Source organism: Haliotis asinina, chromosome 5, assembly GCF_037392515.1.
Source record: "Haliotis asinina isolate JCU_RB_2024 chromosome 5, JCU_Hal_asi_v2, whole genome shotgun sequence".
In the NCBI taxonomy this organism is placed as follows: Eukaryota; Metazoa; Mollusca; class Gastropoda; order Lepetellida; family Haliotidae; genus Haliotis; species Haliotis asinina.
Window position 1 is genome coordinate 2,050,317 of NC_090284.1, and position 26,869 is coordinate 2,077,185.

The following is a 26,869-nucleotide window of genomic DNA, read 5'->3' on the forward strand; positions in this document are numbered from 1 at the left end:
AAGATAGTTCCTTTACTAGTGAGGGGATATGGGAGAGCTGTGATGGCCGAGTGGTTAAGGCGTTGGACTTGAAATCCAATGGGTTATTCCCGCGCAGGTTCGAATCCTGTTCACAGCGTATCTTTTTGCATGTTGTGTGGTTAACGTCTTTCTTTTGGCATCTCCTTTGAAAGGCCACTGGTGAATACTGTTGGATGACACAAAATATGACAAAAGACTGGCCCGAGTAGAAAGTAGACAGCTCAACTGTAGAGTGGGAGAAAGAAAATGAAAGAAATCGTAGACAAAATTTAGAAAGTCAGATGAAATGTTTGTTATTTTATTTCCTAAACATTGTGTGCTGTGTATGGACGAGTGTGTCGAGGATAGAATTTGTTATTGTGCATTTGGAATAGTATTGATGTGTCATTTTGAGCTGGTGAAACCCTCCCAAGAAGTTGCTTGAGTCTGTTTGACTTGACTGCCGTGAGTGCTGTGATGGCCGAGTGGTTAAGGCGTTGGACTCGAAATCCAATGGGATATTCCCGCGCAGGTTCGAATCCTGTTCACAGCGTCTTACTTTTAGTTTTGCTATTTAACTAAAGCTGACTTTCTACAAGATAGTTCCTTTACTAGTAAGGGGATATGGGAGAGCTGTGATGGCCGAGTGGTTAAGGCGTTGGACTTGAAATCCAATGGGTTATTCCCGCGCAGGTTCGAATCCTGTTCACAGCGTATCTTTTTGCATGTTGTGTGATTAACGTCTTTCTTTTGGCATCTCCTTTGAAAGGCCACTGGTGAATACTGTTGGATGACACAAAATATGACAAAAGACTGGCCCGAGTAGAAAGTACACAGCTGAACTGTAGAGTGGGAGAAAGAAAATGAAAGAAATCGTAGACAAAATTTAGAAAGTCAGATGAAATGTTTGTTATTTTATTTCCTAAACATTGTGTGCTGTGTATGGACGAGTGTGTCGAGGATAGAATTTGTTATTGTGCATTTGGAATAGTATTGACGTGTCATTTTGAGCTGGTGAAACCCTCCCAAGAAGTTGCTTGATTCTGTTTGACTTGACTGTCGTGAGTGCTGTGATGGCCGAGTGGTTAAGGCGTTGGACTCGAAATCCAATGGGATATTCCCGCGCAGGTTCGAATCCTGTTCACAGCGTCTTACTTTTAGTTTTGCTATTTAACTAAAGCTGACTTTCTACAAGATAGTTCCTTTACTAGTGAGGGGATATGGGAGAGCTGTGATGGCCGAGTGGTTAAGGCGTTGGACTTGAAATCCAATGGGTTATTCCCGCGCAGGTTCGAATCCTGTTCACAGCGTATCTTTTTGCATGTTGTGTGGTTAACGTCTTTCTTTTGGCATCTCCTTTGAAAGGCCACTGGTGAATACTGTTGGATGACACAAAATATGACAAAAGACTGGCCCGAGTAGAAAGTAGACAGCTCAACTGTAGAGTGGGAGAAAGAAAATGAAAGAAATCGTAGACAAAATTTAGAAAGTCAGATGAAATGTTTGTTATTTTATTTCCTAAACATTGTGTGCTGTGTATGGACGAGTGTGTCGAGGATAGAATTTGTTATTGTGCATTTGGAATAGTATTGATGTGTCATTTTGAGCTGGTGAAACCCTCCCAAGAAGTTGCTTGAGTCTGTTTGACTTGACTGCCGTGAGTGCTGTGATGGCCGAGTGGTTAAGGCGTTGGACTCGAAATCCAATGGGATATTCCCGCGCAGGTTCGAATCCTGTTCACAGCGTCTTACTTTTAGTTTTGCTATTTAACTAAAGCTGACTTTCTACAAGATAGTTCCTTTACTAGTGAGGGGATATGGGAGAGCTGTGATGGCCGAGTGGTTAAGGCGTTGGACTCGAAATCCAATGGGTTATTCCCGCGCAGGTTCGAATCCTGTTCACAGCGTATCTTTTTGCATGTTGTGTGATTAACGTCTTTCTTTTGGCATCTCGTTTGAAAGGCCACTGGTGAATACTGTTGGATGACACAAAATATGACAAAAGACTGGCCCGAGTAGAAAGTAGACAGCTGAACTGTAGAGTGGGAGAAAGAAAATGAAAGAAATCGTAGACAAAATTTAGAAAGTCAGATGAAATGTTTGTTATTTTATTTCCTAAACATTGTGTGCTGTGTATGGACGAGTGTGTCGAGGATAGAATTTGTTATTGTGCATTTGGAATAGTATTGATGTGTCATTTTGAGCTGGTGAAACCCTCCCAAGAAGTTGCTTGAGTCTGTTTGACTTGACTGCCGTGAGTGCTGTGATGGCCGAGTGGTTAAGGCGTTGGACTTGAAATCCAATGGGTTATTCCCGCGCAGGTTCGAATCCTGTTCACAGCGTATCTTTTTGCATGTTGTGTGATTAACGTCTTTCTTTTGGCATCTCGTTTGAAAGGCCACTGGTGAATACTGTTGGATGACACAAAATATGACAAAAGACTGGCCCGAGTAGAAAGTAGACAGCTCAACTGTAGAGTGGGAGAAAGAAAATGAAAGAAATCGTAGACAAAATTTAGAAAGTCAGATGAAATGTTTGTTATTTTATTTCCTAAACATTGTGTGCTGTGTATGGACGAGTGTGTCGAGGATAGAATTTGTTATTGTGCATTTGGAATAGTATTGACGTGTCATTTTGAGCTGGTGAAACCCTCCCAAGAAGTTGCTTGAGTCTGTTTGACTTGACTGTCGTGAGTGCTGTGATGGCCGAGTGGTTAAGGCGTTGGACTCGAAATCCAATGGGATATTCCCGCGCAGGTTCGAATCCTGTTCACAGCGTCTTACTTTTAGTTTTGCTATTTAACTAAAGCTGACTTTCTACAAGATAGTTCCTTTACTAGTGAGGGGATATGGGAGAGCTGTGATGGCCGAGTGGTTAAGGCGTTGGACTTGAAATCCAATGGGTTATTCCCGCGCAGGTTCGAATCCTGTTCACAGCGTATCTTTTTGCATGTTGTGTGATTAACGTCTTTCTTTTGGCATCTCCTTTGAAAGGCCACTGGTGAATACTGTTGGATGACACAAAATATGACAAAAGACTGGCCCGAGTAGAAAGTAGACAGCTCAACTGTAGAGTGGGAGAAAGAAAATGAAAGAAATCGTAGACAAAATTTAGAAAGTCAGATGAAATGTTTGTTATTTTATTTCCTAAACATTGTGTGCTGTGTATGGACGAGTGTGTCGAGGATAGAATTTGTTATTGTGCATTTGGAATAGTATTGATGTGTCATTTTGAGCTGGTGAAACCCTCCCAAGAAGTTGCTTGAGTCTGTTTGACTTGACTGCCGTGAGTGCTGTGATGGCCGAGTGGTTAAGGCGTTGGACTCGAAATCCAATGGGTTATTCCCGCGCAGGTTCGAATCCTGTTCACAGCGTATCTTTTTGCATGTTGTGTGATTAACGTCTTTCTTTTGGCATCTCCTTTGAAAGGCCACTGGTGAATACTGTTGGATGACACAAAATATGACAAAAGACTGGCCCGAGTAGAAAGTAGACAGCTGAACTGTAGAGTGGGAGAAAGAAAATGAAAGAAATCGTAGACAAAATTTAGAAAGTCAGATGAAATGTTTGTTATTTTATTTCCTAAACATTGTGTGCTGTGTATGGACGAGTGTGTCGAGGATAGAATTTGTTATTGTGCATTTGGAATAGTATTGATGTGTCATTTTGAGCTGGTGAAACCCTCCCAAGAAGTTGCTTGAGTCTGTTTGACTTGACTGCCGTGAGTGCTGTGATGGCCGAGTGGTTAAGGCGTTGGACTTGAAATCCAATGGGTTATTCCCGCGCAGGTTCGAATCCTGTTCACAGCGTATCTTTTTGCATGTTGTGTGATTAACGTCTTTCTTTTGGCATCTCGTTTGAAAGGCCACTGGTGAATACTGTTGGATGACACAAAATATGACAAAAGACTGGCCCGAGTAGAAAGTAGACAGCTGAACTGTAGAGTGGGAGAAAGAAAATGAAAGAAATCGTAGACAAAATTTAGAAAGCCAGATGAAATGTTTGTTATTTTATTTCCTAAACATTGTGTGCTGTGTATGGACGAGTGTGTCGAGGATAGAATTTGTTATTGTGCATTTGGAATAGTATTGATGTGTCATTTTGAGCTGGTGAAACCCTCCCAAGAAGTTGCTTGAGTCTGTTTGACTTGACTGTCGTGAGTGCTGTGATGGCCGAGTGGATAAGGCGTTGGACTCGAAATCCAATGGGATATTCCTGCGCAGGTTCGAATCCTGTTCACAGCGTCTTACTTTTAGTTTTGCTATTTAACTAAAGCTGACTTTCTACAAGATAGTTCCTTTACTAGTGAGGGGATATGGGAGAGCTGTGATGGCCGAGTGGTTAAGGCGTTGGACTTGAAATCCAATGGGTTATTCCCGCGCAGGTTCGAATCCTGTTCACAGCGTATCTTTTTGCATGTTGTGTGGTTAACGTCTTTCTTTTGGCATCTTCTTTGAAAGGCCACTGGTGAATACTGTTGGATGACACAAAATATGACAAAAGACTGGCCCGAGTAGAAAGTAGACAGCTCAACTGTAGAGTGGGAGAAAGAAAATGAAAGAAATCGTAGACAAAATTTAGAAAGTCAGATGAAATGTTTGTTATTTTATTTCCTAAACATTGTGTGCTGTGTATGGACGAGTGTGTCGAGGATAGAATTTGTTATTGTGCATTTGGAATAGTATTGATGTGTCATTTTGAGCTGGTGAAACCCTCCCAAGAAGTTGCTTGAGTCTGTTTGACTTGACTGCCGTGAGTGCTGTGATGGCCGAGTGGTTAAGGCGTTGGACTCGAAATCCAATGGGTTATTCCCGCGCAGGTTCGAATCCTGTTCACAGCGTCTTACTTTTAGTTTTGCTATTTAACTAAAGCTGACTTTCTACAAGATAGTTCCTTTACTAGTGAGGGGATATGGGAGAGCTGTGATGGCCGAGTGGTTAAGGCGTTGGACTCGAAATCCAATGGGTTACTCCCGCGCAGGTTCGAATCCTGTTCACAGCGTATCTTTTTGCATGTTGTGTGATTAACGTCTTTCTTTTGGCATCTCCTTTGAAAGGCCACTGGTGAATACTGATGGATGACACAAAATATGACAAAAGACTGGCCCGAGTAGAAAGTAGACAGCTGAACTGTAGAGTGGGAGAAAGAAAATGAAAGAAATCGTAGACAAAATTTAGAAAGTCAGATGAAATGTTTGTTATTTTATTTCCTAAACATTGTGTGCTTTGTATGGACGAGTGTGTCGAGGATAGAATTTGTTATTGTGCATTTGGAATAGTATTGATGTGTCATTTTGAGCTGGTGAAACCCTCCCAAGAAGTTGCTTGAGTCTGTTTGACTTGACTGTCGTGAGTGCTGTGATGGCCGAGTGGTTAAGGCGTTGGACTCGAAATCCAATGGGATATTCCCGCGCAGGTTCGAATCCTGTTCACAGCGTCTTACTTTTAGTTTTGCTATTTAACTAAAGCTGACTTTCTACAAGATAGTTCCTTTACTAGTGAGGGGATATGGGAGAGCTGTGATGGCCGAGTGGTTAAGGCGTTGGACTCGAAATCCAATGGGTTATTCCCGCGCAGGTTCGAATCCTGTTCACAGCGTATCTTTTTGCATGTTGTGTGATTAACGTCTTTCTTTTGGCATCTCCTTTGAAAGGCCACTGGTGAATACTGATGGATGACACAAAATATGACAAAAGACTGGCCCGAGTAGAAAGTAGACAGCTGAACTGTAGAGTGGGAGAAAGAAAATGAAAGAAATCGTAGACAAAATTTAGAAAGTCAGATGAAATGTTTGTTATTTTATTTCCTAAACATTGTGTGCTGTGTATGGACGAGTGTGTCGAGGATAGAATTTGTTATTGTGCATTTGGAATAGTATTGATGTGTCATTTTGAGCTGGTGAAACCCTCCCAAGAAGTTGCTTGAGTCTGTTTGACTTGACTGTCGTGAGTGCTGTGATGGCCGAGTGGTTAAGGCGTTGGACTCGAAATCCAATGGGATATTCCCGCGCAGGTTCGAATCCTGTTCACAGCGTCTTACTTTTAGTTTTGCTATTTAACTAAAGCTGACTTTCTACAAGATAGTTCCTTTACTAGTAAGGGGATATGGGAGAGCTGTGATGGCCGAGTGGTTAAGGCGTTGGACTTGAAATCCAATGGGTTATTCCCGCGCAGGTTCGAATCCTGTTCACAGCGTATCTTTTTGCATGTTGTGTGGTTAACGTCTTTCTTTTGGCATCTCCTTTGAAAGGCCACTGGTGAATACTGTTGGATGACACAAAATATGACAAAAGACTGGCCCGAGTAGAAAGTAGACAGCTGAACTGTAGAGTGGGAGAAAGAAAATGAAAGAAATCGTCGACAAAATTTAGAAAGTCAGATGAAATGTTTGTTATTTTATTTCCTAAACATTGTGTGCTTTGTATGGACGAGTGTGTCGAGGATAGAATTTGTTATTGTGCATTTGGAATAGTATTGATGTGTCATTTTGAGCTGGTGAAACCCTCCCAAGAAGTTGCTTGAGTCTGTTTGACTTGACTGTCGTGAGTGCTGTGATGGCCGAGTGGTTAAGGCGTTGGACTCGAAATCCAATGGGATATTCCTGCGCAGGTTCGAATCCTGTTCACAGCGTCTTACTTTTAGTTTTGCTATTTAACTAAAGCTGACTTTCTACAAGATAGTTCCTTTACTAGTGAGGGGATATGGGAGAGCTGTGATGGCCGAGTGGTTAAGGCGTTGGACTTGAAATCCAATGGGTTATTCCCGCGCAGGTTCGAATCCTGTTCACAGCGTATCTTTTTGCATATTGTGTGGTTAACGTCTTTCTTTTGGCATCTCGTTTGAAAGGCCACTGGTGAATACTGTTGGATGACACAAAATATGACAAAAGACTGGCCCGAGTAGAAAGTAGACAGCTCAACTGTAGAGTGGGAGAAAGAAAATGAAAGAAATCGTAGACAAAATTTAGAAAGTCAGATGAAATGTTTGTTATTTTATTTCCTAAACATTGTGTGCTGTGTATGGACGAGTGTGTCGAGGATAGAATTTGTTATTGTGCATTTGGAATAGTACTGACGTGTCATTTTGAGCTGGTGAAACCCTCCCAAGAAGTTGCTTGATTCTGTTTGACTTGACTGCCGTGAGTGCTGTGATGGCCGAGTGGTTAAGGCGTTGGACTCGAAATCCAATGGGATATTCCCGCGCAGGTTCGAATCCTGTTCACAGAGTCTTACTTTTAGTTTTGCTATTTAACTAAAGCTGACTTTCTACAAGATAGTTCCTTTACTAGTGAGGGGATATGGGAGAGCTGTGATGGCCGAGTGGTTAAGGCGTTGGACTTGAAATCCAATGGGTTATTCCCGCGCAGGTTCGAATCCTGTTCACAGCGTATCTTTTTGCATATTGTGTGGTAAACGTCTTTCTTTTGGCATCTCGTTTGAAAGGCCACTGGTGAATACTGTTGGATGACACAAAATATGACAAAAGACTGGCCCGAGTAGAAAGTAGACAGCTGAACTGTAGAGTGGGAGAAAGAAAATGAAAGAAATCGTAGACAAAATTTAGAAAGTCAGATGAAATGTTTGTTATTTTATTTCCTCAACATTGTGTGCTGTGTATGGACGAGTGTGTCGAGGATAGAATTTGTTATTGTGCATTTGGAATAGTATTGATGTGTCATTTTGAGCTGGTGAAACCCTCCCAAGAAGTTGCTTGAGTCTGTTTGACTTGACTGTCGTGAGTGCTGTGATGGCCGAGTGGTTAAGGCGTTAGACTCGAAATCCAATGGGATATTCCCGCGCAGGTTCGAATCCTGTTCACAGCGTCTTACTTTTAGTTTTGCTATTTAACTAAAGCTGACTTTCTACAAGATAGTTCCTTTACTAGTGAGGGGATATGGGAGAGCTGTGATGGCCGAGTGGTTAATTCGTTGGACTTGAAATCCAATGGGTTATTCCCGCGCAGGTTCGAATCCTGTTCACAGCGTATCTTTTTGCATGTTGTGTGGTTAACGTCTTTCTTTTGGCATCTCCTTTGAAAGGCCACTGGTGAATACTGTTGGATGACACAAAATATGACAAAAGACTGGCCCGAGTAGAAAGTAGACAGCTCAACTGTAGAGTGGGAGAAAGAAAATGAAAGAAATCGTAGACAAAATTTAGAAAGTCAGATGAAATGTTTGTTATTTTATTTCCTAAACATTGTGTGCTGTGTATGGACGAGTGTGTCGAGGATAGAATTTGTTATTGTGCATTTGGAATAGTATTGATGTGTCATTTTGAGCTGGTGAAACCCTCCCAAGAAGTTGCTTGAGTCTGTTTGACTTGACTGCCGTGAGTGCTGTGATGGCCGAGTGGTTAAGGCGTTGGACTCGAAATCCAATGGGATATTCCCGCGCAGGTTCGAATCCTGTTCACAGCGTCTTACTTTTAGTTTTGCTATTTAACTAAAGCTGACTTTCTACAAGATAGTTCCTTTACTAGTGAGGGGATATGGGAGAGCTGTGATGGCCGAGTGGTTAAGGCGTTGGACTTGAAATCCAATGGGTTATTCCCGCGCAGATTCGAATCCTGTTCACAGCGTATCTTTTTGCATGTTGTGTGGTTAACGTCTTTCTTTTGGCATCTCGTTTGAAAGGCCACTAGTGAATACTGTTGGATGACACAAAATATGACAAAAGACTGGCCCGAGTAGAAAGTAGACAGCTGAACTGTAGAGTGGGAGAAAGAAAATGAAAGAAATCGTAGACAAAATTTAGAAAGTCAGATGAAATGTTTGTTATTTTATTTCCTAAACATTGTGTGCTGTGTATGGACGAGTGTGTCGAGGATAGAATTTGTTATTGTGCATTTGGAATAGTATTGATGTGTCATTTTGAGCTGGTGAAACCCTCCCAAGAAGTTGCTTGAGTCTGTTTGACTTGACTGCCGTGAGTGCTGTGATGGCCGAGTGGTTAAGGCGTTGGACTCGAAATCCAATGGGATATTCCCGCGCAGGTTAGAATCCTGTTCACAGCGTCTTGATTTTAGTTTTGCTATTTAACTAAAGCTGACTTTCTACAAGATAGTTCCTTTACTAGTGAGGGGATATGGGAGAGCTGTGATGGCCGAGTGGTTAAGGCGTTGGACTTGAAATCCAATGGGTTATTCCCGCGCAGGTTCGAATCCTGTTCACAGCGTATCTTTTTGCATGTTGTGTGATTAACGTCTTTCTTTTGGCATCTCGTTTGAAAGGCCACTGATGAATACTGTTGGATGACACAAAATATGACAAAAGACTGGCCCGAGTAGAAAGTAGACAGCTGAACTGTAGAGTGGGAGAAAGAAAATGAAAGAAATCGTAGACAAAATTTAGAAAGTCAGATGAAATGTTTGTTATTTTATTTCCTCAACATTGTGTGCTGTGTATGGACGAGTGTGTCGAGGATAGAATTTGTTATTGTGCATTTGGAATAGTATTGATGTGTCATTTTGAGCTGGTGAAACCCTCCCAAGAAGTTGCTTGAGTCTGTTTGACTTGACTGCCGTGAGTGCTGTGATGGCCGAGTGGTTAAGGCGTTGGACTCGAAATCCAATGGGATATTCCCGCGCAGGTTCGAATTCTGTTCACAGCGTCTTACTTTTAGTTTTGCTATTTAACTAAAGCTGACTTTCTACAAGATAGTTATTTTACTAGTGAGGGGATATGGGAGAGCTGTGATGGCCGAGTGGTTAAGGCGTTGGACTTGAAATCCAATGGGTTATTCCCGCGCAGGTTCGAATCCTGTTCACAGCGTATCTTTTTGCATGTTGTGTGATTAACGTCTTTCTTTTGGCATCTCGTTTGAAAGGCCACTGGTGAATACTGTTGGATGACACAAAATATGACAAAAGACTGGCCCGAGTAGAAAGTAGACAGCTGAACTGTAGAGTGGGAGAAAGAAAATGAAAGAAATCGTAGACAAAATTTAGAAAGTCAGATGAAATGTTTGTTATTTTATTTCCTAAACATTGTGTGCTGTGTATGGACGAGTGTGTCGAGGATAGAATTTGTTATTGTGCATTTGGAATAGTATTGATGTGTCATTTTGAGCTGGTGAAACCCTCCCAAGAAGTTGCTTGAGTCTGTTTGACTTGACTGTCGTGAGTGCTGTGATGGCCGAGTGGTTAAGGCGTTGGACTCGAAATCCAATGGGATATTCCTGCGCAGGTTCGAATCCTGTTCACAGCGTCTTGCTTTTAGTTTTGCTATTTAACTAAAGCTGACTTTCTACAAGATAGTTCCTTTACTAGTGAGGGGATATGGGAGAGCTGTGATGGCCGAGTGGTTAATTCGTTGGACTTGAAATCCAATGGGTTATTCCCGCGCAGGTTCGAATCCTGTTCACAGCGTATCTTTTTGCATGTTGTGTGGTTAACGTCTTTCTTTTGGCATCTCGTTTGAAAGGCCACTGGTGAATACTGTTGGATGACACAAAATATGACAAGAGACTGGCCCGAGTAGAAAGTAGACAGCTGAACTGTAGAGTGGGAGAAAGAAAATGAAAGAAATCGTAGACAAAATTTAGAAAGTCAGATGAAATGTTTGTTATTTTATTTCCTAAACATTGTGTGCTGTGTATGGACGAGTGTGTCGAGGATAGAATTTGTTATTGTGCATTTGGAATAGTATTGATGTGTCATTTTGAGCTGGTGAAACCCTCCCAAGAAGTTGCTTGAGTCTGTTTGACTTGACTGCCGTGAGTGCTGTGATGGCCGAGTGGTTAAGGCGTTGGACTCGAAATCCAATGGGATATTCCCGCGCAGGTTCGAATCCTGTTCACAGCGTCTTACTTTTAGTTTTGCTATTTAACTAAAGCTGACTTTCTACAAGATAGTTCCTTTACTAGTGAGGGGATATGGGAGAGCTGTGATGGCCGAGTGGTTAAGGCGTTGGACTTGAAATCCAATGGGTTATTCCCGCGCAGGTTCGAATCCTGTTCACAGCGTATCTTTTTGCATGTTGTGTGGTTAACGTCTTTCTTTTGGCATCTCCTTTGAAAGGCCACTGGTGAATACTGTTGGATGACACAAAATATGACAAAAGACTGGCCCGAGTAGAAAGTAGACAGCTCAACTGTAGAGTGGGAGAAAGAAAATGAAAGAAATCGTCGACAAAATTTAGAAAGTCAGATGAAATGTTTGTTATTTTATTTCCTAAACATTGTGTGCTTTGTATGGACGAGTGTGTCGAGGATAGAATTTGTTATTGAGCATTTGGAATAGTATTGATGTGTCATTTTGAGCTGGTGAAACCCTCCCAAGAAGTTGCTTGAGTCTGTTTGACTTGACTGTCGTGAGTGCTGTGATGGCCGAGTGGTTAAGGCGTTGGACTCGAAATCCAATGGGATATTCCCGCGCAGGTTCGAATCCTGTTCACAGCGTCCTACTTTTAGTTTTGCTATTTAACTAAAGCTGACTTTCTACAAGATAGTTCCTTTACTAGTGAGGGGATATGGGAGAGCTGTGATGGCCGAGTGGTTAAGGCGTTGGACTTGAAATCCAATGGGTTATTCCCGCGCAGGTTCGAATCCTGTTCACAGCGTATCTTTTTGCATATTGTGTGGTTAACGTCTTTCTTTTGGCATCTCGTTTGAAAGGCCACTGGTGAATACTGTTGGATGACACAAAATATGACAAAAGACTGGCCCGAGTAGAAAGTAGACAGCTGAACTGTAGAGTGGGAGAAAGAAAATGAAAGAAATCGTAGACAAAATTTAGAAAGTCAGATGAAATGTTTGTTATTTTATTTCCTAAACATTGTGTGCTGTGTATGGACGAGTGTGTCGAGGATAGAATTTGTTATTGTGCATTTGGAATAGTACTGACGTGTCATTTTGAGCTGGTGAAACCCTCCCAAGAAGTTGCTTGATTCTGTTTGACTTGACTGCCGTGAGTGCTGTGATGGCCGAGTGGTTAAGGCGTTGGACTCGAAATCCAATGGGATATTCCCGCGCAGGTTCGAATCCTGTTCACAGAGTCTTACTTTTAGTTTTGCTATTTAACTAAAGCTGACTTTCTACAAGATAGTTCCTTTACTAGTGAGGGGATATGGGAGAGCTGTGATGGCCGAGTGGTTAAGGCGTTGGACTTGAAATCCAATGGGTTATTCCCGCGCAGGTTCGAATCCTGTTCACAGCGTATCTTTTTGCATATTGTGTGGTTAACGTCTTTCTTTTGGCATCTCGTTTGAAAGGCCACTGGTGAATACTGTTGGATGACACAAAATATGACAAAAGACTGGCCCGAGTAGAAAGTAGACAGCTGAACTGTAGAGTGGGAGAAAGAAAATGAAAGAAATCGTAGACAAAATTTAGAAAGTCAGATGAAATGTTTGTTATTTTATTTCCTCAACATTGTGTGCTGTGTATGGACGAGTGTGTCGAGGATAGAATTTGTTATTGTGCATTTGGAATAGTATTGATGTGTCATTTTGAGCTGGTGAAACCCTCCCAAGAAGTTGCTTGAGTCTGTTTGACTTGACTGTCGTGAGTGCTGTGATGGCCGAGTGGTTAAGGCGTTAGACTCGAAATCCAATGGGATGTTCCCGCGCAGGTTCGAATCCTGTTCACAGCGTCTTACTTTTAGTTTTGCTATTTAACTAAAGCTGACTTTCTACAAGATAGTTCCTTTACTAGTGAGGGGATATGGGAGAGCTGTGATGGCCGAGTGGTTAATTCGTTGGACTTGAAATCCAATGGGTTATTCCCGCGCAGGTTCGAATCCTGTTCACAGCGTATCTTTTTGCATGTTGTGTGGTTAACGTCTTTCTTTTGGCATCTCCTTTGAAAGGCCACTGGTGAATACTGTTGGATGACACAAAATATGACAAAAGACTGGCCCGAGTAGAAAGTAGACAGCTCAACTGTAGAGTGGGAGAAAGAAAATGAAAGAAATCGTAGACAAAATTTAGAAAGTCAGATGAAATGTTTGTTATTTTATTTCCTCAACATTGTGTGCTGTGTATGGACGAGTGTGTCGAGGATAGAATTTGTTATTGTGCATTTGGAATAGTATTGATGTGTCATTTTGAGCTGGTGAAACCCTCCCAAGAAGTTGCTTGAGTCTGTTTGACTTGACTGCCGTGAGTGCTGTGATGGCCGAGTGGTTAAGGCGTTGGACTCGAAATCCAATGGGATATTCCCGCGCAGGTTCGAATCCTGTTCACAGCGTCTTACTTTTAGTTTTGCTATTTAACTAAATCTGACTTTCTACAAGATAGTTCCTTTACTAGTGAGGGGATATGGGAGAGCTGTGATGGCCGAGTGGTTAAGGCGTTGGACTTGAAATCCAATGGGTTATTCCCGCGCAGATTCGAATCCTGTTCACAGCGTATCGTTTTGCATGTTGTGTGGTTAACGTCTTTCTTTTGGCATCTCGTTTGAAAGGCCACTAGTGAATACTGTTGGATGACACAAAATATGACAAAAGACTGGCCCGAGTAGAAAGTAGACAGCTGAACTGTAGAGTGGGAGAAAGAAAATGAAAGAAATCGTAGACAAAATTTAGAAAGTCAGATGAAATGTTTGTTATTTTATTTCCTAAACATTGTGTGCTGTGTATGGACGAGTGTGTCGAGGATAGAATTTGTTATTGTGCATTTGGAATAGTATTGATGTGTCATTTTGAGCTGGTGAAACCCTCCCAAGAAGTTGCTTGAGTCTGTTTGACTTGACTGCCGTGAGTGCTGTGATGGCCGAGTGGTTAAGGCGTTGGACTCGAAATCCAATGGGATATTCCCGCGCAGGTTAGAATCCTGTTCACAGCGTCTTGATTTTAGTTTTGCTATTTAACTAAAGCTGACTTTCTACAAGATAGTTCCTTTACTAGTGAGGGGATATGGGAGAGCTGTGATGGCCGAGTGGTTAAGGCGTTGGACTTGAAATCCAATGGGTTATTCCCGCGCAGGTTCGAATCCTGTTCACAGCGTATCTTTTTGCATGTTGTGTGATTAACGTCTTTCTTTTGGCATCTCGTTTGAAAGGCCACTGGTGAATACTGTTGGATGACACAAAATATGACAAAAGACTGGCCCGAGTAGAAAGTAGACAGCTGAACTGTAGAGTGGGAGAAAGAAAATGAAAGAAATCGTAGACAAAATTTAGAAAGTCAGATGAAATGTTTGTTATTTTATTTCCTCAACATTGTGTGCTGTGTATGGACGAGTGTGTCGAGGATAGAATTTGTTATTGTGCATTTGGAATAGTATTGATGTGTCATTTTGAGCTGGTGAAACCCTCCCAAGAAGTTGCTTGAGTCTGTTTGACTTGACTGCCGTGAGTGCTGTGATGGCCGAGTGGTTAAGGCGTTGGACTCGAAATCCAATGGGATATTCCCGCGCAGGTTCGAATTCTGTTCACAGCGTCTTACTTTTAGTTTTGCTATTTAACTAAAGCTGACTTTCTACAAGATAGTTATTTTACTAGTGAGGGGATATGGGAGAGCTGTGATGGCCGAGTGGTTAAGGCGTTGGACTTGAAATCCAATGGGTTATTCCCGCGCAGGTTCGAATCCTGTTCACAGCGTATCTTTTTGCATGTTGTGTGATTAACGTCTTTCTTTTGGCATCTCGTTTGAAAGGCCACTGGTGAATACTGTTGGATGACACAAAATATGACAAAAGACTGGCCCGAGTAGAAAGTAGACAGCTGAACTGTAGAGTGGGAGAAAGAAAATGAAAGAAATCGTAGACAAAATTTAGAAAGTCAGATGAAATGTTTGTTATTTTATTTCCTAAACATTGTGTGCTGTGTATGGACGTGTGTGTCGAGGATAGAATTTGTTATTGTGCATTTGGAATAGTATTGATGTGTCATTTTGAGCTGGTGAAACCCTCCCAAGAAGTTGCTTGAGTCTGTTTGACTTGACTGTCGTGAGTGCTGTGATGGCCGAGTGGTTAAGGCGTTGGACTCGAAATCCAATGGGATATTCCTGCGCAGGTTCGAATCCTGTTCACAGCGTCTTGCTTTTAGTTTTGCTATTTAACTAAATCTGACTTTCTACAAGATAGTTCCTTTACTAGTGAGGGGATATGGGAGAGCTGTGATGGCCGAGTGGTTAAGGCGTTGGACTTGAAATCCAATGGGTTATTCCCGCGCAGGTTCGAATCCTGTTCACAGCGTATCTTTTTGCATGTTGTGTGGTTAACGTCTTTCTTTTGGCATCTCGTTTGAAAGGCCACTAGTGAATACTGTTGGATGACACAAAATATGACAAAAGACTGGCCCGAGTAGAAAGTAGACAGCTCAACTGTAGAGTGGGAGAAAGAAAATGAAAGAAATCGTAGACAAAATTTAGAAAGTCAGATGAAATGTTTGTTATTTTATTTCCTAAACATTGTGTGCTGTGTATGGACGAGTGTGTCGAGGATAGAATTTGTTATTGTGCATTTGGAATAGTATTGATGTGTCATTTTGAGCTGGTGAAACCCTCCCAAGAAGTTGCTTGAGTCTGTTTGACTTGACTGTCGTGAGTGCTGTGATGGCCGAGTGGTTAAGGCGTTGGACTCGAAATCCAATGGGATATTCCCGCGCAGGTTCGAATCCTGTTCACAGCGTCTTGATTTTAGTTTTGCTATTTAACTAAAGCTGACTTTCTACAAGATAGTTCCTTTACTAGTGAGGGGATATGGAAGAGCTGTGATGGCCGAGTGGTTAATTCGTTGGACTTGAAATCCAATGGGTTATTCCCGCGCAGGTTCGAATCCTGTTCACAGCGTATCTTTTTGCATGTTGTGTGATTAACGTCTTTCTTTTGGCATCTCGTTTGAAAGGCCACTGGTGAATACTGTTGGATGACACAAAATATGACAAAAGACTGGCCCGAGTAGAAAGTAGACAGCTCAACTGTAGAGTGGGAGAAAGAAAATGAAAGAAATCGTAGACAAAATTTAGAAAGTCAGATGAAATGTTTGTTATTTTATTTCCTAAACATTGTGTGCTGTGTATGGACGAGTGTGTCGAGGATAGAATTTGTTATTGTGCATTTGGAATAGTATTGATGTGTCATTTTGAGCTGGTGAAACCCTCCCAAGAAGTTGCTTGAGTCTGTTTGACTTGACTGTCGTGAGTGCTGTGATGGCCGAGTGGTTAAGGCGTTGGACTCGAAATCCAATGGGATATTCCTGCGCACGTTCGAATCCTGTTCACAGCGTCTTGCTTTTAGTTTTGCTATTTAACTAAAGCTGACTTTCTACAAGATAGTTCCTTTACTAGTGAGGGGATATGGGAGAGCTGTGATGGCCGAGTGGTTAATTCGTTGGACTTGAAATCCAATGGGTTATTCCCGCGCAGGTTCGAATCCTGTTCACAGCGTATCTTTTTGCATGTTGTGTGGTTAACGTCTTTCTTTTGGCATCTCGTTTTAAAGGCTACTGGTGAATACTGTTGGATGACACAAAATATGACAAAAGACTGGCCCGAGTAGAAAGTAGACAGCTGAACTGTAGAGTGGGAGAAAGAAAATGAAAGAAATCGTAGACAAAATTTAGAAAGTCAGATGAAATGTTTGTTATTTTATTTCCTCAACATTGTGTGCTGTGTATGGACGAGTGTGTCGAGGATAGAATTTGTTATTGTGCATTTGGAATAGTATTGATGTGTCATTTTGAGCTGGTGAAACCCTCCCAAGAAGTTGCTTGAGTCTGTTTGACTTGACTGCCGTGAGTGCTGTGATGGCCGAGTGGTTAAGGCGTTGGACTCGAAATCCAATGGGATATTCCCGCGCAGGTTCGAATTCTGTTCACAGCGTCTTACTTTTAGTTTTGCTATTTAACTAAATCTGACTTTCTACAAGATAGTTCCTTTACTAGTGAGGGGGTGTAGGAGAGCTGTGATGGCCGAGTGGTTAAGGCGTTGGACTTGAAATCCAATGGGATATTCCCGCGCAGGTTCGAATCCTGTTCACAGCGTCTTACTTTTAGTTTTGCTATTTAACTAAATCTGACTTTCTACAAGATAGTTCCTTTACTAGTGAGGGGGTGTAGGAGAGCTGTGATGGCCGAGTGGTTAAGGCGTTGGACTTGAAATCCAATGGGTTATTCCCGCGCAGGTTCGAATCCTGTTCACAGCGTATCTTTTTGCATGTTGTGTGGTTAACGTCTTTCTTTTGGCATCTCGTTTGAAAGGCCACTGGTGAATACTGTTGGATGACACAAAATATGACAAAAGACTGGCCCGAGTAGAAAGTAGACAGCTCAACTGTAGAGTGGGAGAAAGAAAATGAAAGAAATCGTAGACAAAATTTAGAAAGTCAGATGAAATGTTTGTTATTTTATTTCCTAAACATTGTGTGCTGTGTATGGACGAGTGTGTCGAGGATAGAATTTGTTATTGTGCATTTGGAATAGTATTGATGTGTCATTTTGAGCTGGTGAAACCCTCCCAAGAAGTTGCTTGAGTCTGTTTGACTTGACTGTCGTGAGTGCTGTGATGGCCGAGTGGTTAAGGCGTTGGACTCGAAATCCAATGGGATATTCCCGCGCAGTTTCGAATCCTGTTCACAGCGTATCTTTTTGCATGTTGTGTGGTTAACGTCTTTCTTTTGGCATCTTGTTTGAAAGGCCACTGGTGAATACTGTTGGATGACACAAAATATGACAAAAGACTGGCCCGAGTAGAAAGTAGACAGCTGAACTGTAGAGTGGGAGAAAGAAAATGAAAGAAATCGTAGACAAAATTTAGAAAGTCAGATGAAATGTTTGTTATTTTATTTCCTCAACATTGTGTGCTGTGTATGGACGAGTGTGTCGAGGATAGAATTTGTTATTGTGCATTTGGAATAGTATTGATGTGTCATTTTGAGCTGGTGAAACCCTCCCAAGAAGTTGCTTGAGTCTGTTTGACTTGACTGCCGTGAGTGCTGTGATGGCCGAGTGGTTAAGGCGTTGGACTCGAAATCCAATGGGATATTCCCGCGCAGGTTCGAATTCTGTTCACAGCGTCTTACTTTTAGTTTTGCTATTTAACTAAAGCTGACTTTCTACAAGATAGTTCCTTTACTAGTGAGGGGATATGGGAGAGCTGTGATGGCCGAGTGGTTAAGGCGTTGGACTTGAAATCCAATGGGTTATTCCCGCGCAGGTTCGAATCCTGTTCACAGCGTATCTTTTTGCATGTTGTGTGGTTAACGTCTTTCTTTTGGCATCTCGTTTGAAAGGCCACTGGTGAATACTGTTGGATGACACAAAATATGACAAAAGACTGGCCCGAGTAGAAAGTAGACAGCTGAACTGTAGAGTGGGAGAAAGAAAATGAAAGAAATCGTAGACAAAATTTAGAAAGTCAGATGAAATGTTTGTTATTTTATTTCCTAAACATTGTGTGCTGTGTATGGACGAGTGTGTCGAGGATAGAATTTGTTATTGTGCATTTGGAATAGTATTGATGTGTCATTTTGAGCTGGTGAAACCCTCCCAAGAAGTTGCTTGAGTCTGTTTGACTTGACTGCCGTGAGTGCTGTGATGGCCGAGTGGTTAAGGCGTTGGACCCGAAATCCAATGGGATATTCCCGCGCAGGTTCGAATTCTGTTCACAGCGTCTTACTTTTAGTTTTGCTATTTAACTAAAGCTGACTTTCTACAAGATAGTTCCTTTACTAGTGAGGGGGTGTAGGAGAGCTGTGATGGCCGAGTGGTTAAGGCGTTGGACTCGAAATCCAATGGGATATTCCCGCGCAGGTTCGAATCCTGTTCACAGCGTCTTACTTTTAGTTTTGCTATTTAACTAAATCTGACTTTCTACAAGATAGTTCCTTTACTAGTGAGGGGATATGGGAGAGCTGTGATGGCCGAGTGGTTAAGGCGTTGGACTTGAAATCCAATGGGTTATTCCCGCGCAGGTTCGAATCCTGTTCACAGCGTATCTTTTTGCATGTTGTGTGATTAACGTCTTTCTTTTGGCATCTCGTTTGAAAGGCCACTGGTGAATACTGTTGGATGACACAAAATATGACAAAAGACTGGCCCGAGTAGAAAGTAGACAGCTCAACTGTAGAGTGGGAGAAAGAAAATGAAAGAAATCGTAGACAAAATTTAGAAAGTCAGATGAAATGTTTGTTATTTTATTTCCTAAACATTGTGTGCTGTGTATGGACGAGTGTGTCGAGGATAGAATTTGTTATTGTGCATTTGGAATAGTATTGATGTGTCATTTTGAGCTGGTGAAACCCTCCCAAGAAGTTGCTTGAGTCTGTTTGACTTGACTGTCGTGAGTGCTGTGATGGCCGAGTGGTTAAGGCGTTGGACTCGAAATCCAATGGGATATTCCTGCGCACGTTCGAATCCTGTTCACAGCGTCTTGCTTTTAGTTTTGCTATTTAACTAAAGCTGACTTTCTACAAGATAGTTCCTTTACTAGTGAGGGGATATGGGAGAGCTGTGATGGCCGAGTGGTTAATTCGTTGGACTTGAAATCCAATGGGTTATTCCCGCGCAGGTTCGAATCCTGTTCACAGCGTATCTTTTTGCATGTTGTGTGGTTAACGTCTTTCTTTTGGCATCTCGTTTGAAAGGCCACTGGTGAATACTGTTGGATGACACAAAATATGACAAAAGACTGGCCCGAGTAGAAAGTAGACAGCTGAACTGTAGAGTGGGAGAAAGAAAATGAAAGAAATCGTAGACAAAATTTAGAAAGTCAGATGAAATGTTTGTTATTTTATTTCCTAAACATTGTGTGCTGTGTATGGACGAGTGTGTCGAGGATAGAATTTGTTATTGTGCATTTGGAATAGTATTGATGTGTCATTTTGAGCTGGTGAAACCCTCCCAAGAAGTTGCTTGAGTCTGTTTGACTTGACTGCCGTGAGTGCTGTGATGGCCGAGTGGTTAAGGCGTTGGACCCGAAATCCAATGGGATATTCCCGCGCAGGTTCGAATTCTGTTCACAGCGTCTTACTTTTAGTTTTGCTATTTAACTAAAGCTGACTTTCTACAAGATAGTTCCTTTACTAGTGAGGGGGTGTAGGAGAGCTGTGATGGCCGAGTGGTTAAGGCGTTGGACTCGAAATCCAATGGGATATTCCCGCGCAGGTTCGAATCCTGTTCACAGCGTCTTACTTTTAGTTTTGCTATTTAACTAAATCTGACTTTCTACAAGATAGTTCCTTTACTAGTGAGGGGATATGGGAGAGCTGTGATGGCCGAGTGGTTAAGGCGTTGGACTTGAAATCCAATGGGTTATTCCCGCGCAGGTTCGAATCCTGTTCACAGCGTATCTTTTTGCATGTTGTGTGATTAACGTCTTTCTTTTGGCATCTCCTTTGAAAGGCCACTGGTGAATACTGTTGGATGACACAAAATATGACAAAAGACTGGCCCGAGTAGAAAGTAGACAGCTCAACTGTAGAGTGGGAGAAAGAAAATGAAAGAAATCGTAGACAAAATTTAGAAAGTCAGATGAAATGTTTGTTATTTTATTTCCTAAACATTGTGTGCTGTGTATGGACGAGTGTGTCGAGGATAGAATTTGTTATTGTGCATTTGGAATAGTATTGATGTGTCATTTTGAGCTGGTGAAACCCTCCCAAGAAGTTGCTTGAGTCTGTTTGACTTGACTGTCGTGAGTGCTGTGATGGCCGAGTGGTTAAGGCGTGGGACTCGAAATCCAATGGGATATTCCCGCGCACGTTCGAATCCTGTTCACAGCGTCTTGCTTTTAGTTTTGCTATTTAACTAAAGCTGACTTTCTACAAGATAGTTCCTTTACTAGTGAGGGGATATGGGAGAGCTGTGATGGCCGAGTGGTTAATTCGTTGGACTTGAAATCCAATGGGTTATTCCCGCGCAGGTTCGAATCCTGTTCACAGCGTATCTTTTTGCATGTTGTGTGGTTAACGTCTTTCTTTTGGCATCTCGTTTGAAAGGCCACTGGTGAATACTGTTGGATGACACAAAATATCACAAAAGACTGGCCCGAGTAGAAAGTAGACAGCTGAACTGTAGAGTGGGAGAAAGAAAATGAAAGAAATCGTAGACAAAATTTAGAAAGTCAGATGAAATGTTTGTTATTTTATTTCCTAAACATTGTGTGCTGTGTATGGACGAGTGTGTCGAGGATAGAATTTGTTATTGTGCATTTGGAATAGTATTGATGTGTCATTTTGAGCTGGTGAAACCCTCCCAAGAAGTTGCTTGAGTCTGTTTGACTTGACTGCCGTGAGTGCTGTGATGGCCGAGTGGTTAAGGCGTTGGACCCGAAATCCAATGGGATATTCCCGCGCAGGTTCGAATTCTGTTCACAGCGTCTTACTTTTAGTTTTGCTATTTAACTAAAGCTGACTTTCTACAAGATAGTTCCTTTACTAGTGAGGGGGTGTAGGAGAGCTGTGATGGCCGAGTGGTTAAGGCGTTGGACTCGAAATCCAATGGGATATTCCCGCGCAGGTTCGAATCCTGTTCACAGCGTCTTACTTTTAGTTTTGCTATTTAACTAAATCTGACTTTCTACAAGATAGTTCCTTTACTAGTGAGGGGATATGGGACAGCTGTGATGGCCGAGTGGTTAAGGCGTTGGACTCGAAATCCAATGGGATATTCCCGCGCAGGTTCGAATTCTGTTCACAGCGTCTTACTTTTAGTTTTGCTATTTAACTAAAGCTGACTTTCTACAAGATAGTTCCTTTACTAGTGAGGGGGTGTAGGAGAGCTGTGATGGCCGAGTGGTTAAGGCGTTGGGCTTGAAATCCAATGGGTTATTCCCGCGCAGGTTCGAATCCTGTTCACAGCGTATCTTTTTGCATGTTGTGTGGTTAACGTCTTTCTTTTGGCATCTCGTTTGAAAGGCCACTGGTGAATACTGTTGGATGACACAAAATATGACAAAAGACTGGCCCGAGTAGAAAGTAGACAGCTGAACTGTAGAGTGGGAGAAAGAAAATGAAAGAAATCGTAGACAAAATTTAGAAAGTCAGATGAAATGTTTGTTATTTTATTTCCTAAACATTGTGTGCTGTGTATGGACGAGTGTGTCGAGGATAGAATTTGTTATTGTGCATTTGGAATAGTATTGATGTGTCATTTTGAGCTGGTGAAACCCTCCCAAGAAGTTGCTTGAGTCTGTTTGACTTGACTGTCGTGAGTGCTGTGATGGCCGAGTGGTTAAGGCGTTGGACTCGAAATCCAATGGGTTATTCCCGCGCAGTTTCGAATCCTGTTCACAGCGTATCTTTTTGCATGTTGTGTGTTTAACGTCTTTCTTTTGGCATCTTGTTTGAAAGGCCACTGGTGAATACTGTTGGATGACACAAAATATGACAAAAGACTGGCCCGAGTAGAAAGTAGACAGCTGAACTGTAGAGTGGGAGAAAGAAAATGAAAGAAATCGTAGACAAAATTTAGAAAGTCAGATGAAATGTTTGTTATTTTATTTCCTCAACATTGTGTGCTGTGTATGGACGAGTGTGTCGAGGATAGAATTTGTTATTGTGCATTTGGAATAGTATTGATGTGTCATTTTGAGCTGGTGAAACCCTCCCAAGAAGTTGCTTGAGTCTGTTTGACTTGACTGCCGTGAGTGCTGTGATGGCCGAGTGGTTAAGGCGTTGGACTCGAAATCCAATGGGATATTCCCGCGCAGGTTCGAATCCTGTTCACAGCGTCTTACTTTTAGTTTTGCTATTTAACTAAATCTGACTTTCTACAAGATAGTTCCTTTACTAGTGAGGGGATATGGGAGAGCTGTGATGGCCGAGTGGTTAAGGCGTTGGACTTGAAATCCAATGGGTTATTCCCGCGCAGGTTCGAATCCTGTTCACAGCGTATCTTTTTGCATGTTGTGTGGTTAACGTCTTTCTTTTGGCATCTCGTTTGAAAGGCCACTAGTGAATACTGTTGGATGACACAAAATATGACAAAAGACTGGCCCGAGTAGAAAGTAGACAGCTGAACTGTAGAGTGGGAGAAAGAAAATGAAAGAAATCGTAGACAAAATTTAGAAAGTCAGATGAAATGTTTGTTATTTTATTTCCTCAACATTGTGTGCTGTGTATGGACGAGTGTGTCGAGGATAGAATTTGTTATTGTGCATTTGGAATAGTATTGATGTGTCATTTTGAGCTGGTGAAACCCTCCCAAGAAGTTGCTTGAGTCTGTTTGACTTGACTGTCGTGAGTGCTGTGATGGCCGAGTGGTTAAGGCGTTGGACTCGAAATCCAATGGGATATTCCCGCGCAGGTTCGAATCCTGTTCACAGCGTCTTGACTTTAGTTTTGCTATTTAACTAAAGCTGACTTTCTACAAGATAGTTCCTTTACTAGTGAGGGGATATGGAAGAGCTGTGATGGCCGAGTGGTTAAGGCGTTGGACTTGAAATCCAATGGGTTATTCCCGCGCAGGTTCGAATCCTGTTCACAGCGTATCTTTTTGCATGTTGTGTGATTAACGTCTTTCTTTTGGCATCTCGTTTGAAAGGCCACTGGTGAATACTGTTGGATGACACAAAATATGACAAAAGACTGGCCCGAGTAGAAAGTAGACAGCTCAACTGTAGAGTGGGAGAAAGAAAATGAAAGAAATCGTAGACAAAATTTAGAAAGTCAGATGAAATGTTTGTTATTTTATTTCCTAAACATTGTGTGCTGTGTATGGACGAGTGTGTCGAGGATAGAATTTGTTATTGTGCATTTGGAATAGTATTGATGTGTCATTTTGAGCTGGTGAAACCCTCCCAAGAAGTTGCTTGAGTCTGTTTGACTTGACTGTCGTGAGTGCTGTGATGGCCGAGTGGTTAAGGCGTTGGACTCGAAATCCAATGGGATATTCCTGCGCACGTTCGAATCCTGTTCACAGCGTCTTGCTTTTAGTTTTGCTATTTAACTAAAGCTGACTTTCTACAAGATAGTTCCTTTACTAGTGAGGGGATATGGGAGAGCTGTGATGGCCGAGTGGTTAATTCGTTGGACTTGAAATCCAATGGGTTATTCCCGCGCAGGTTCGAATCCTGTTCACAGCGTATCTTTTTGCATGTTGTGTGGTTAACGTCTTTCTTTTGGCATCTCGTTTGAAAGGCCACTGGTGAATACTGTTGGATGACACAAAATATGACAAAAGACTGGCCCGAGTAGAAAGTAGACAGCTCAACTGTAGAGTGGGAGAAAGAAAATGAAAGAAATCGTAGACAAAATTTAGAAAGTCAGATGAAATGTTTGTTATTTTATTTCCTAAACATTGTGTGCTGTGTATGGACGAGTGTGTCGAGGATAGAATTTGTTATTGTGCATTTGGAATAGTATTGATGTGTCATTTTGAGCTGGTGAAACCCTCCCAAGAAGTTGCTTGAGTCTGTTTGACTTGACTGCCGTGAGTGCTGTGATGGCCGAGTGGTTAAGGCGTTGGACTCGAAATCCAATGGGATATTCCCGCGCAGGTTCAAATTCTGTTCACAGCGTCTTACTTTTAGTTTTGCTATTTAACTAAATCTGACTTTCTACAAGATAGTTCCTTTACTAGTGAGGGGGTGTAGGAGAGCTGTGATGGCCGAGTGGTTAAGGCGTTGGACTTGAAATCCAATGGGATATTCCCGCGCAGGTTCGAATCCTGTTCACAGCGTCTTACTTTTAGTTTTGCTATTTAACTAAATCTGACTTTCTACAAGATAGTTCCTTTACTAGTGAGGGGATATGGGAGAGCTGTGATGGCCGAGTGGTTAAGGCGTTGGACTCGAAATCGAATGGGATATTCCCGCGCAGGTTCGAATTCTGTTCACAGCGTCTTACTTTTAGTTTTGCTATTTAACTAAAGCTGACTTTCTACAAGATAGTTCCTTTACTAGTGAGGGGGTGTAGGAGAGCTGTGATGGCCGAGTGGTTAAGGCGTTGGACTTGAAATCCAATGGGTTATTCCCGCGCAGGTTCGAATCCTGTTCACAGCGTATCTTTTTGCATGTTGTGTGGTTAACGTCTTTCTTTTGGCATCTCGTTTGAAAGGCCACTGGTGAATACTGTTGGATGACACAAAATATGACAAAAGACTGGCCCGAGTAGAAAGTAGACAGCTCAACTGTAGAGTGGGAGAAAGAAAATGAAAGAAATCGTAGACAAAATTTAGAAAGTCAGATGAAATGTTTGTTATTTTATTTCCTAAACATTGTGTGCTGTGTATGGACGAGTGTGTCGAGGATAGAATTTGTTATTGTGCATTTGGAATAGTATTGATGTGTCATTTTGAGCTGGTGAAACCCTCCCAAGAAGTTGCTTGAGTCTGTTTGACTTGACTGCCGTGAGTGCTGTGATGGCCGAGTGGTTAAGGCGTTGGACTCGAAATCCAATGGGATATTCCCGCGCAGGTTCGAATTCTGTTCACAGCGTCTTACTTTTAGTTTTGCTATTTAACTAAATCTGACTTTCTACAAGATAGTTCCTTTACTAGTGAGGGGGTGTAGGAGAGCTGTGATGGCCGAGTGGTTAAGGCGTTGGACTTGAAATCCAATGGGATATTCCCGCGCAGGTTCGAATCCTGTTCACAGCGTATCTTTTTGCATGTTGTGTGGTTAACGTCTTTCTTTTGGCATCTCGTTTGAAAGGCCACTGGTGAATACTGTTGGATGACACAAAATATGACAAAAGACTGGCCCGAGTAGAAAGTAGACAGCTGAACTGTAGAGTGGGAGAAAGAAAATGAAAGAAATCGTAGACAAAATTTAGAAAGTCAGATGAAATGTTTGTTATTTTATTTCCTCAACATTGTGTGCTGTGTATGGACGAGTGTGTCGAGGATAGAATTTGTTATTGTGCATTTGGAATAGTATTGATGTGTCATTTTGAGCTGGTGAAACCCTCCCAAGAAGTTGCTTGAGTCTGTTTGACTTGACTGCCGTGAGTGCTGTGATGGCCGAGTGGTTAAGGCGTTGGACTCGAAATCCAATGGGATATTCCCGCGCAGGTTCGAATCCTGTTCACAGCGTATCTTTTTGCATGTTGTGTGGTTAACGTCTTTCTTTTGGCATCTTGTTTGAAAGGCCACTGGTGAATACTGTTGGATGACACAAAATATGACAAAAGACTGGCCCGAGTAGAAAGTAGACAGCTGAACTGTAGAGTGGGAGAAAGAAAATGAAAGAAATCGTAGACAAAATTTAGAAAGTCAGATGAAATGTTTGTTATTTTATTTCCTCAACATTGTGTGCTGTGTATGGACGAGTGTGTCGAGGATAGAATTTGTTATTGTGCATTTGGAATAGTATTGATGTGTCATTTTGAGCTGGTGAAACCCTCCCAAGAAGTTGCTTGAGTCTGTTTGACTTGACTGCCGTGAGTGCTGTGATGGCCGAGTGGTTAAGGCGTTGGACTCGAAATCCAATGGGATATTCCCGCGCAGGTTCGAATTCTGTTCACAGCGTCTTACTTTTAGTTTTGCTATTTAACTAAAGCTGACTTTCTACAAGATAGTTCCTTTACTAGTGAGGGGATATGGGAGAGCTGTGATGGCCGAGTGGTTAAGGCGTTGGACTTGAAATCCAATGGGTTATTCCCGCGCAGGTTCGAATCCTGTTCACAGCGTATCTTTTTGCATGTTGTGTGGTTAACGTCTTTCTTTTGGCATCTCCTTTGAAAGGCCACTGGTGAATACTGTTGGATGACACAAAATATGACAAAAGACTGGCCCGAGTAGAAAGTAGACAGCTGAACTGTAGAGTGGGAGAAAGAAAATGAAAGAAATCGTAGACAAAATTTAGAAAGTCAGATGAAATGTTTGTTATTTTATTTCCTAAACATTGTGTGCTGTGTATGGACGAGTGTGTCGAGGATAGAATTTGTTATTGTGCATTTGGAATAGTATTGATGTGTCATTTTGAGCTGGTGAAACCCTCCCAAGAAGTTGCTTGAGTCTGTTTGACTTGACTGCCGTGAGTGCTGTGATGGCCG

General features: G+C 42.0%; 22 non-coding genes across 22 annotated transcripts; all 22 read left to right on the forward strand.

Annotated features, from left to right (window-relative positions):
* The first annotated feature begins 471 nt into the window (after positions 1-471).
* On the forward strand, positions 472-553 carry Trnas-cga (transfer RNA serine (anticodon CGA)). The gene has a single exon. It is a non-coding gene; the product is annotated as a tRNA-Ser (tRNA).
* Positions 554-1,067: 514 nt separating this feature from the next.
* Positions 1,068-1,149, forward strand: Trnas-cga (transfer RNA serine (anticodon CGA)). The gene has a single exon. It is a non-coding gene; the product is annotated as a tRNA-Ser (tRNA).
* Positions 1,150-1,663: 514 nt separating this feature from the next.
* On the forward strand, positions 1,664-1,745 carry Trnas-cga (transfer RNA serine (anticodon CGA)). Its single transcript has one exon. It is a non-coding gene; the product is annotated as a tRNA-Ser (tRNA).
* A 79-nt stretch (positions 1,746-1,824) lies between these two features.
* Trnas-cga (transfer RNA serine (anticodon CGA)) lies at positions 1,825-1,906 on the forward strand. The gene has a single exon. It is a non-coding gene; the product is annotated as a tRNA-Ser (tRNA).
* Positions 1,907-2,694: 788 nt separating this feature from the next.
* Trnas-cga (transfer RNA serine (anticodon CGA)) lies at positions 2,695-2,776 on the forward strand. Its single transcript has one exon. It is a non-coding gene; the product is annotated as a tRNA-Ser (tRNA).
* A 514-nt stretch (positions 2,777-3,290) lies between these two features.
* Positions 3,291-3,372, forward strand: Trnas-cga (transfer RNA serine (anticodon CGA)). Its single transcript has one exon. It is a non-coding gene; the product is annotated as a tRNA-Ser (tRNA).
* Positions 3,373-4,756: 1,384 nt separating this feature from the next.
* On the forward strand, positions 4,757-4,838 carry Trnas-cga (transfer RNA serine (anticodon CGA)). Its single transcript has one exon. It is a non-coding gene; the product is annotated as a tRNA-Ser (tRNA).
* A 79-nt stretch (positions 4,839-4,917) lies between these two features.
* On the forward strand, positions 4,918-4,999 carry Trnas-cga (transfer RNA serine (anticodon CGA)). The gene has a single exon. It is a non-coding gene; the product is annotated as a tRNA-Ser (tRNA).
* Positions 5,000-5,352: 353 nt separating this feature from the next.
* On the forward strand, positions 5,353-5,434 carry Trnas-cga (transfer RNA serine (anticodon CGA)). Its single transcript has one exon. It is a non-coding gene; the product is annotated as a tRNA-Ser (tRNA).
* A 79-nt stretch (positions 5,435-5,513) lies between these two features.
* Positions 5,514-5,595, forward strand: Trnas-cga (transfer RNA serine (anticodon CGA)). Its single transcript has one exon. It is a non-coding gene; the product is annotated as a tRNA-Ser (tRNA).
* Positions 5,596-5,948: 353 nt separating this feature from the next.
* Positions 5,949-6,030, forward strand: Trnas-cga (transfer RNA serine (anticodon CGA)). The gene has a single exon. It is a non-coding gene; the product is annotated as a tRNA-Ser (tRNA).
* A 2,302-nt stretch (positions 6,031-8,332) lies between these two features.
* Trnas-cga (transfer RNA serine (anticodon CGA)) lies at positions 8,333-8,414 on the forward strand. Its single transcript has one exon. It is a non-coding gene; the product is annotated as a tRNA-Ser (tRNA).
* A 2,302-nt stretch (positions 8,415-10,716) lies between these two features.
* Trnas-cga (transfer RNA serine (anticodon CGA)) lies at positions 10,717-10,798 on the forward strand. Its single transcript has one exon. It is a non-coding gene; the product is annotated as a tRNA-Ser (tRNA).
* A 514-nt stretch (positions 10,799-11,312) lies between these two features.
* Positions 11,313-11,394, forward strand: Trnas-cga (transfer RNA serine (anticodon CGA)). The gene has a single exon. It is a non-coding gene; the product is annotated as a tRNA-Ser (tRNA).
* A 1,706-nt stretch (positions 11,395-13,100) lies between these two features.
* Trnas-cga (transfer RNA serine (anticodon CGA)) lies at positions 13,101-13,182 on the forward strand. The gene has a single exon. It is a non-coding gene; the product is annotated as a tRNA-Ser (tRNA).
* A 2,302-nt stretch (positions 13,183-15,484) lies between these two features.
* Positions 15,485-15,566, forward strand: Trnas-cga (transfer RNA serine (anticodon CGA)). Its single transcript has one exon. It is a non-coding gene; the product is annotated as a tRNA-Ser (tRNA).
* A 3,059-nt stretch (positions 15,567-18,625) lies between these two features.
* Positions 18,626-18,707, forward strand: Trnas-cga (transfer RNA serine (anticodon CGA)). Its single transcript has one exon. It is a non-coding gene; the product is annotated as a tRNA-Ser (tRNA).
* A 1,271-nt stretch (positions 18,708-19,978) lies between these two features.
* On the forward strand, positions 19,979-20,060 carry Trnas-cga (transfer RNA serine (anticodon CGA)). Its single transcript has one exon. It is a non-coding gene; the product is annotated as a tRNA-Ser (tRNA).
* A 1,271-nt stretch (positions 20,061-21,331) lies between these two features.
* On the forward strand, positions 21,332-21,413 carry Trnas-cga (transfer RNA serine (anticodon CGA)). The gene has a single exon. It is a non-coding gene; the product is annotated as a tRNA-Ser (tRNA).
* A 1,110-nt stretch (positions 21,414-22,523) lies between these two features.
* Trnas-cga (transfer RNA serine (anticodon CGA)) lies at positions 22,524-22,605 on the forward strand. The gene has a single exon. It is a non-coding gene; the product is annotated as a tRNA-Ser (tRNA).
* Positions 22,606-23,119: 514 nt separating this feature from the next.
* On the forward strand, positions 23,120-23,201 carry Trnas-cga (transfer RNA serine (anticodon CGA)). Its single transcript has one exon. It is a non-coding gene; the product is annotated as a tRNA-Ser (tRNA).
* A 2,624-nt stretch (positions 23,202-25,825) lies between these two features.
* On the forward strand, positions 25,826-25,907 carry Trnas-cga (transfer RNA serine (anticodon CGA)). Its single transcript has one exon. It is a non-coding gene; the product is annotated as a tRNA-Ser (tRNA).
* Positions 25,908-26,869: the final 962 nt, after the last annotated feature.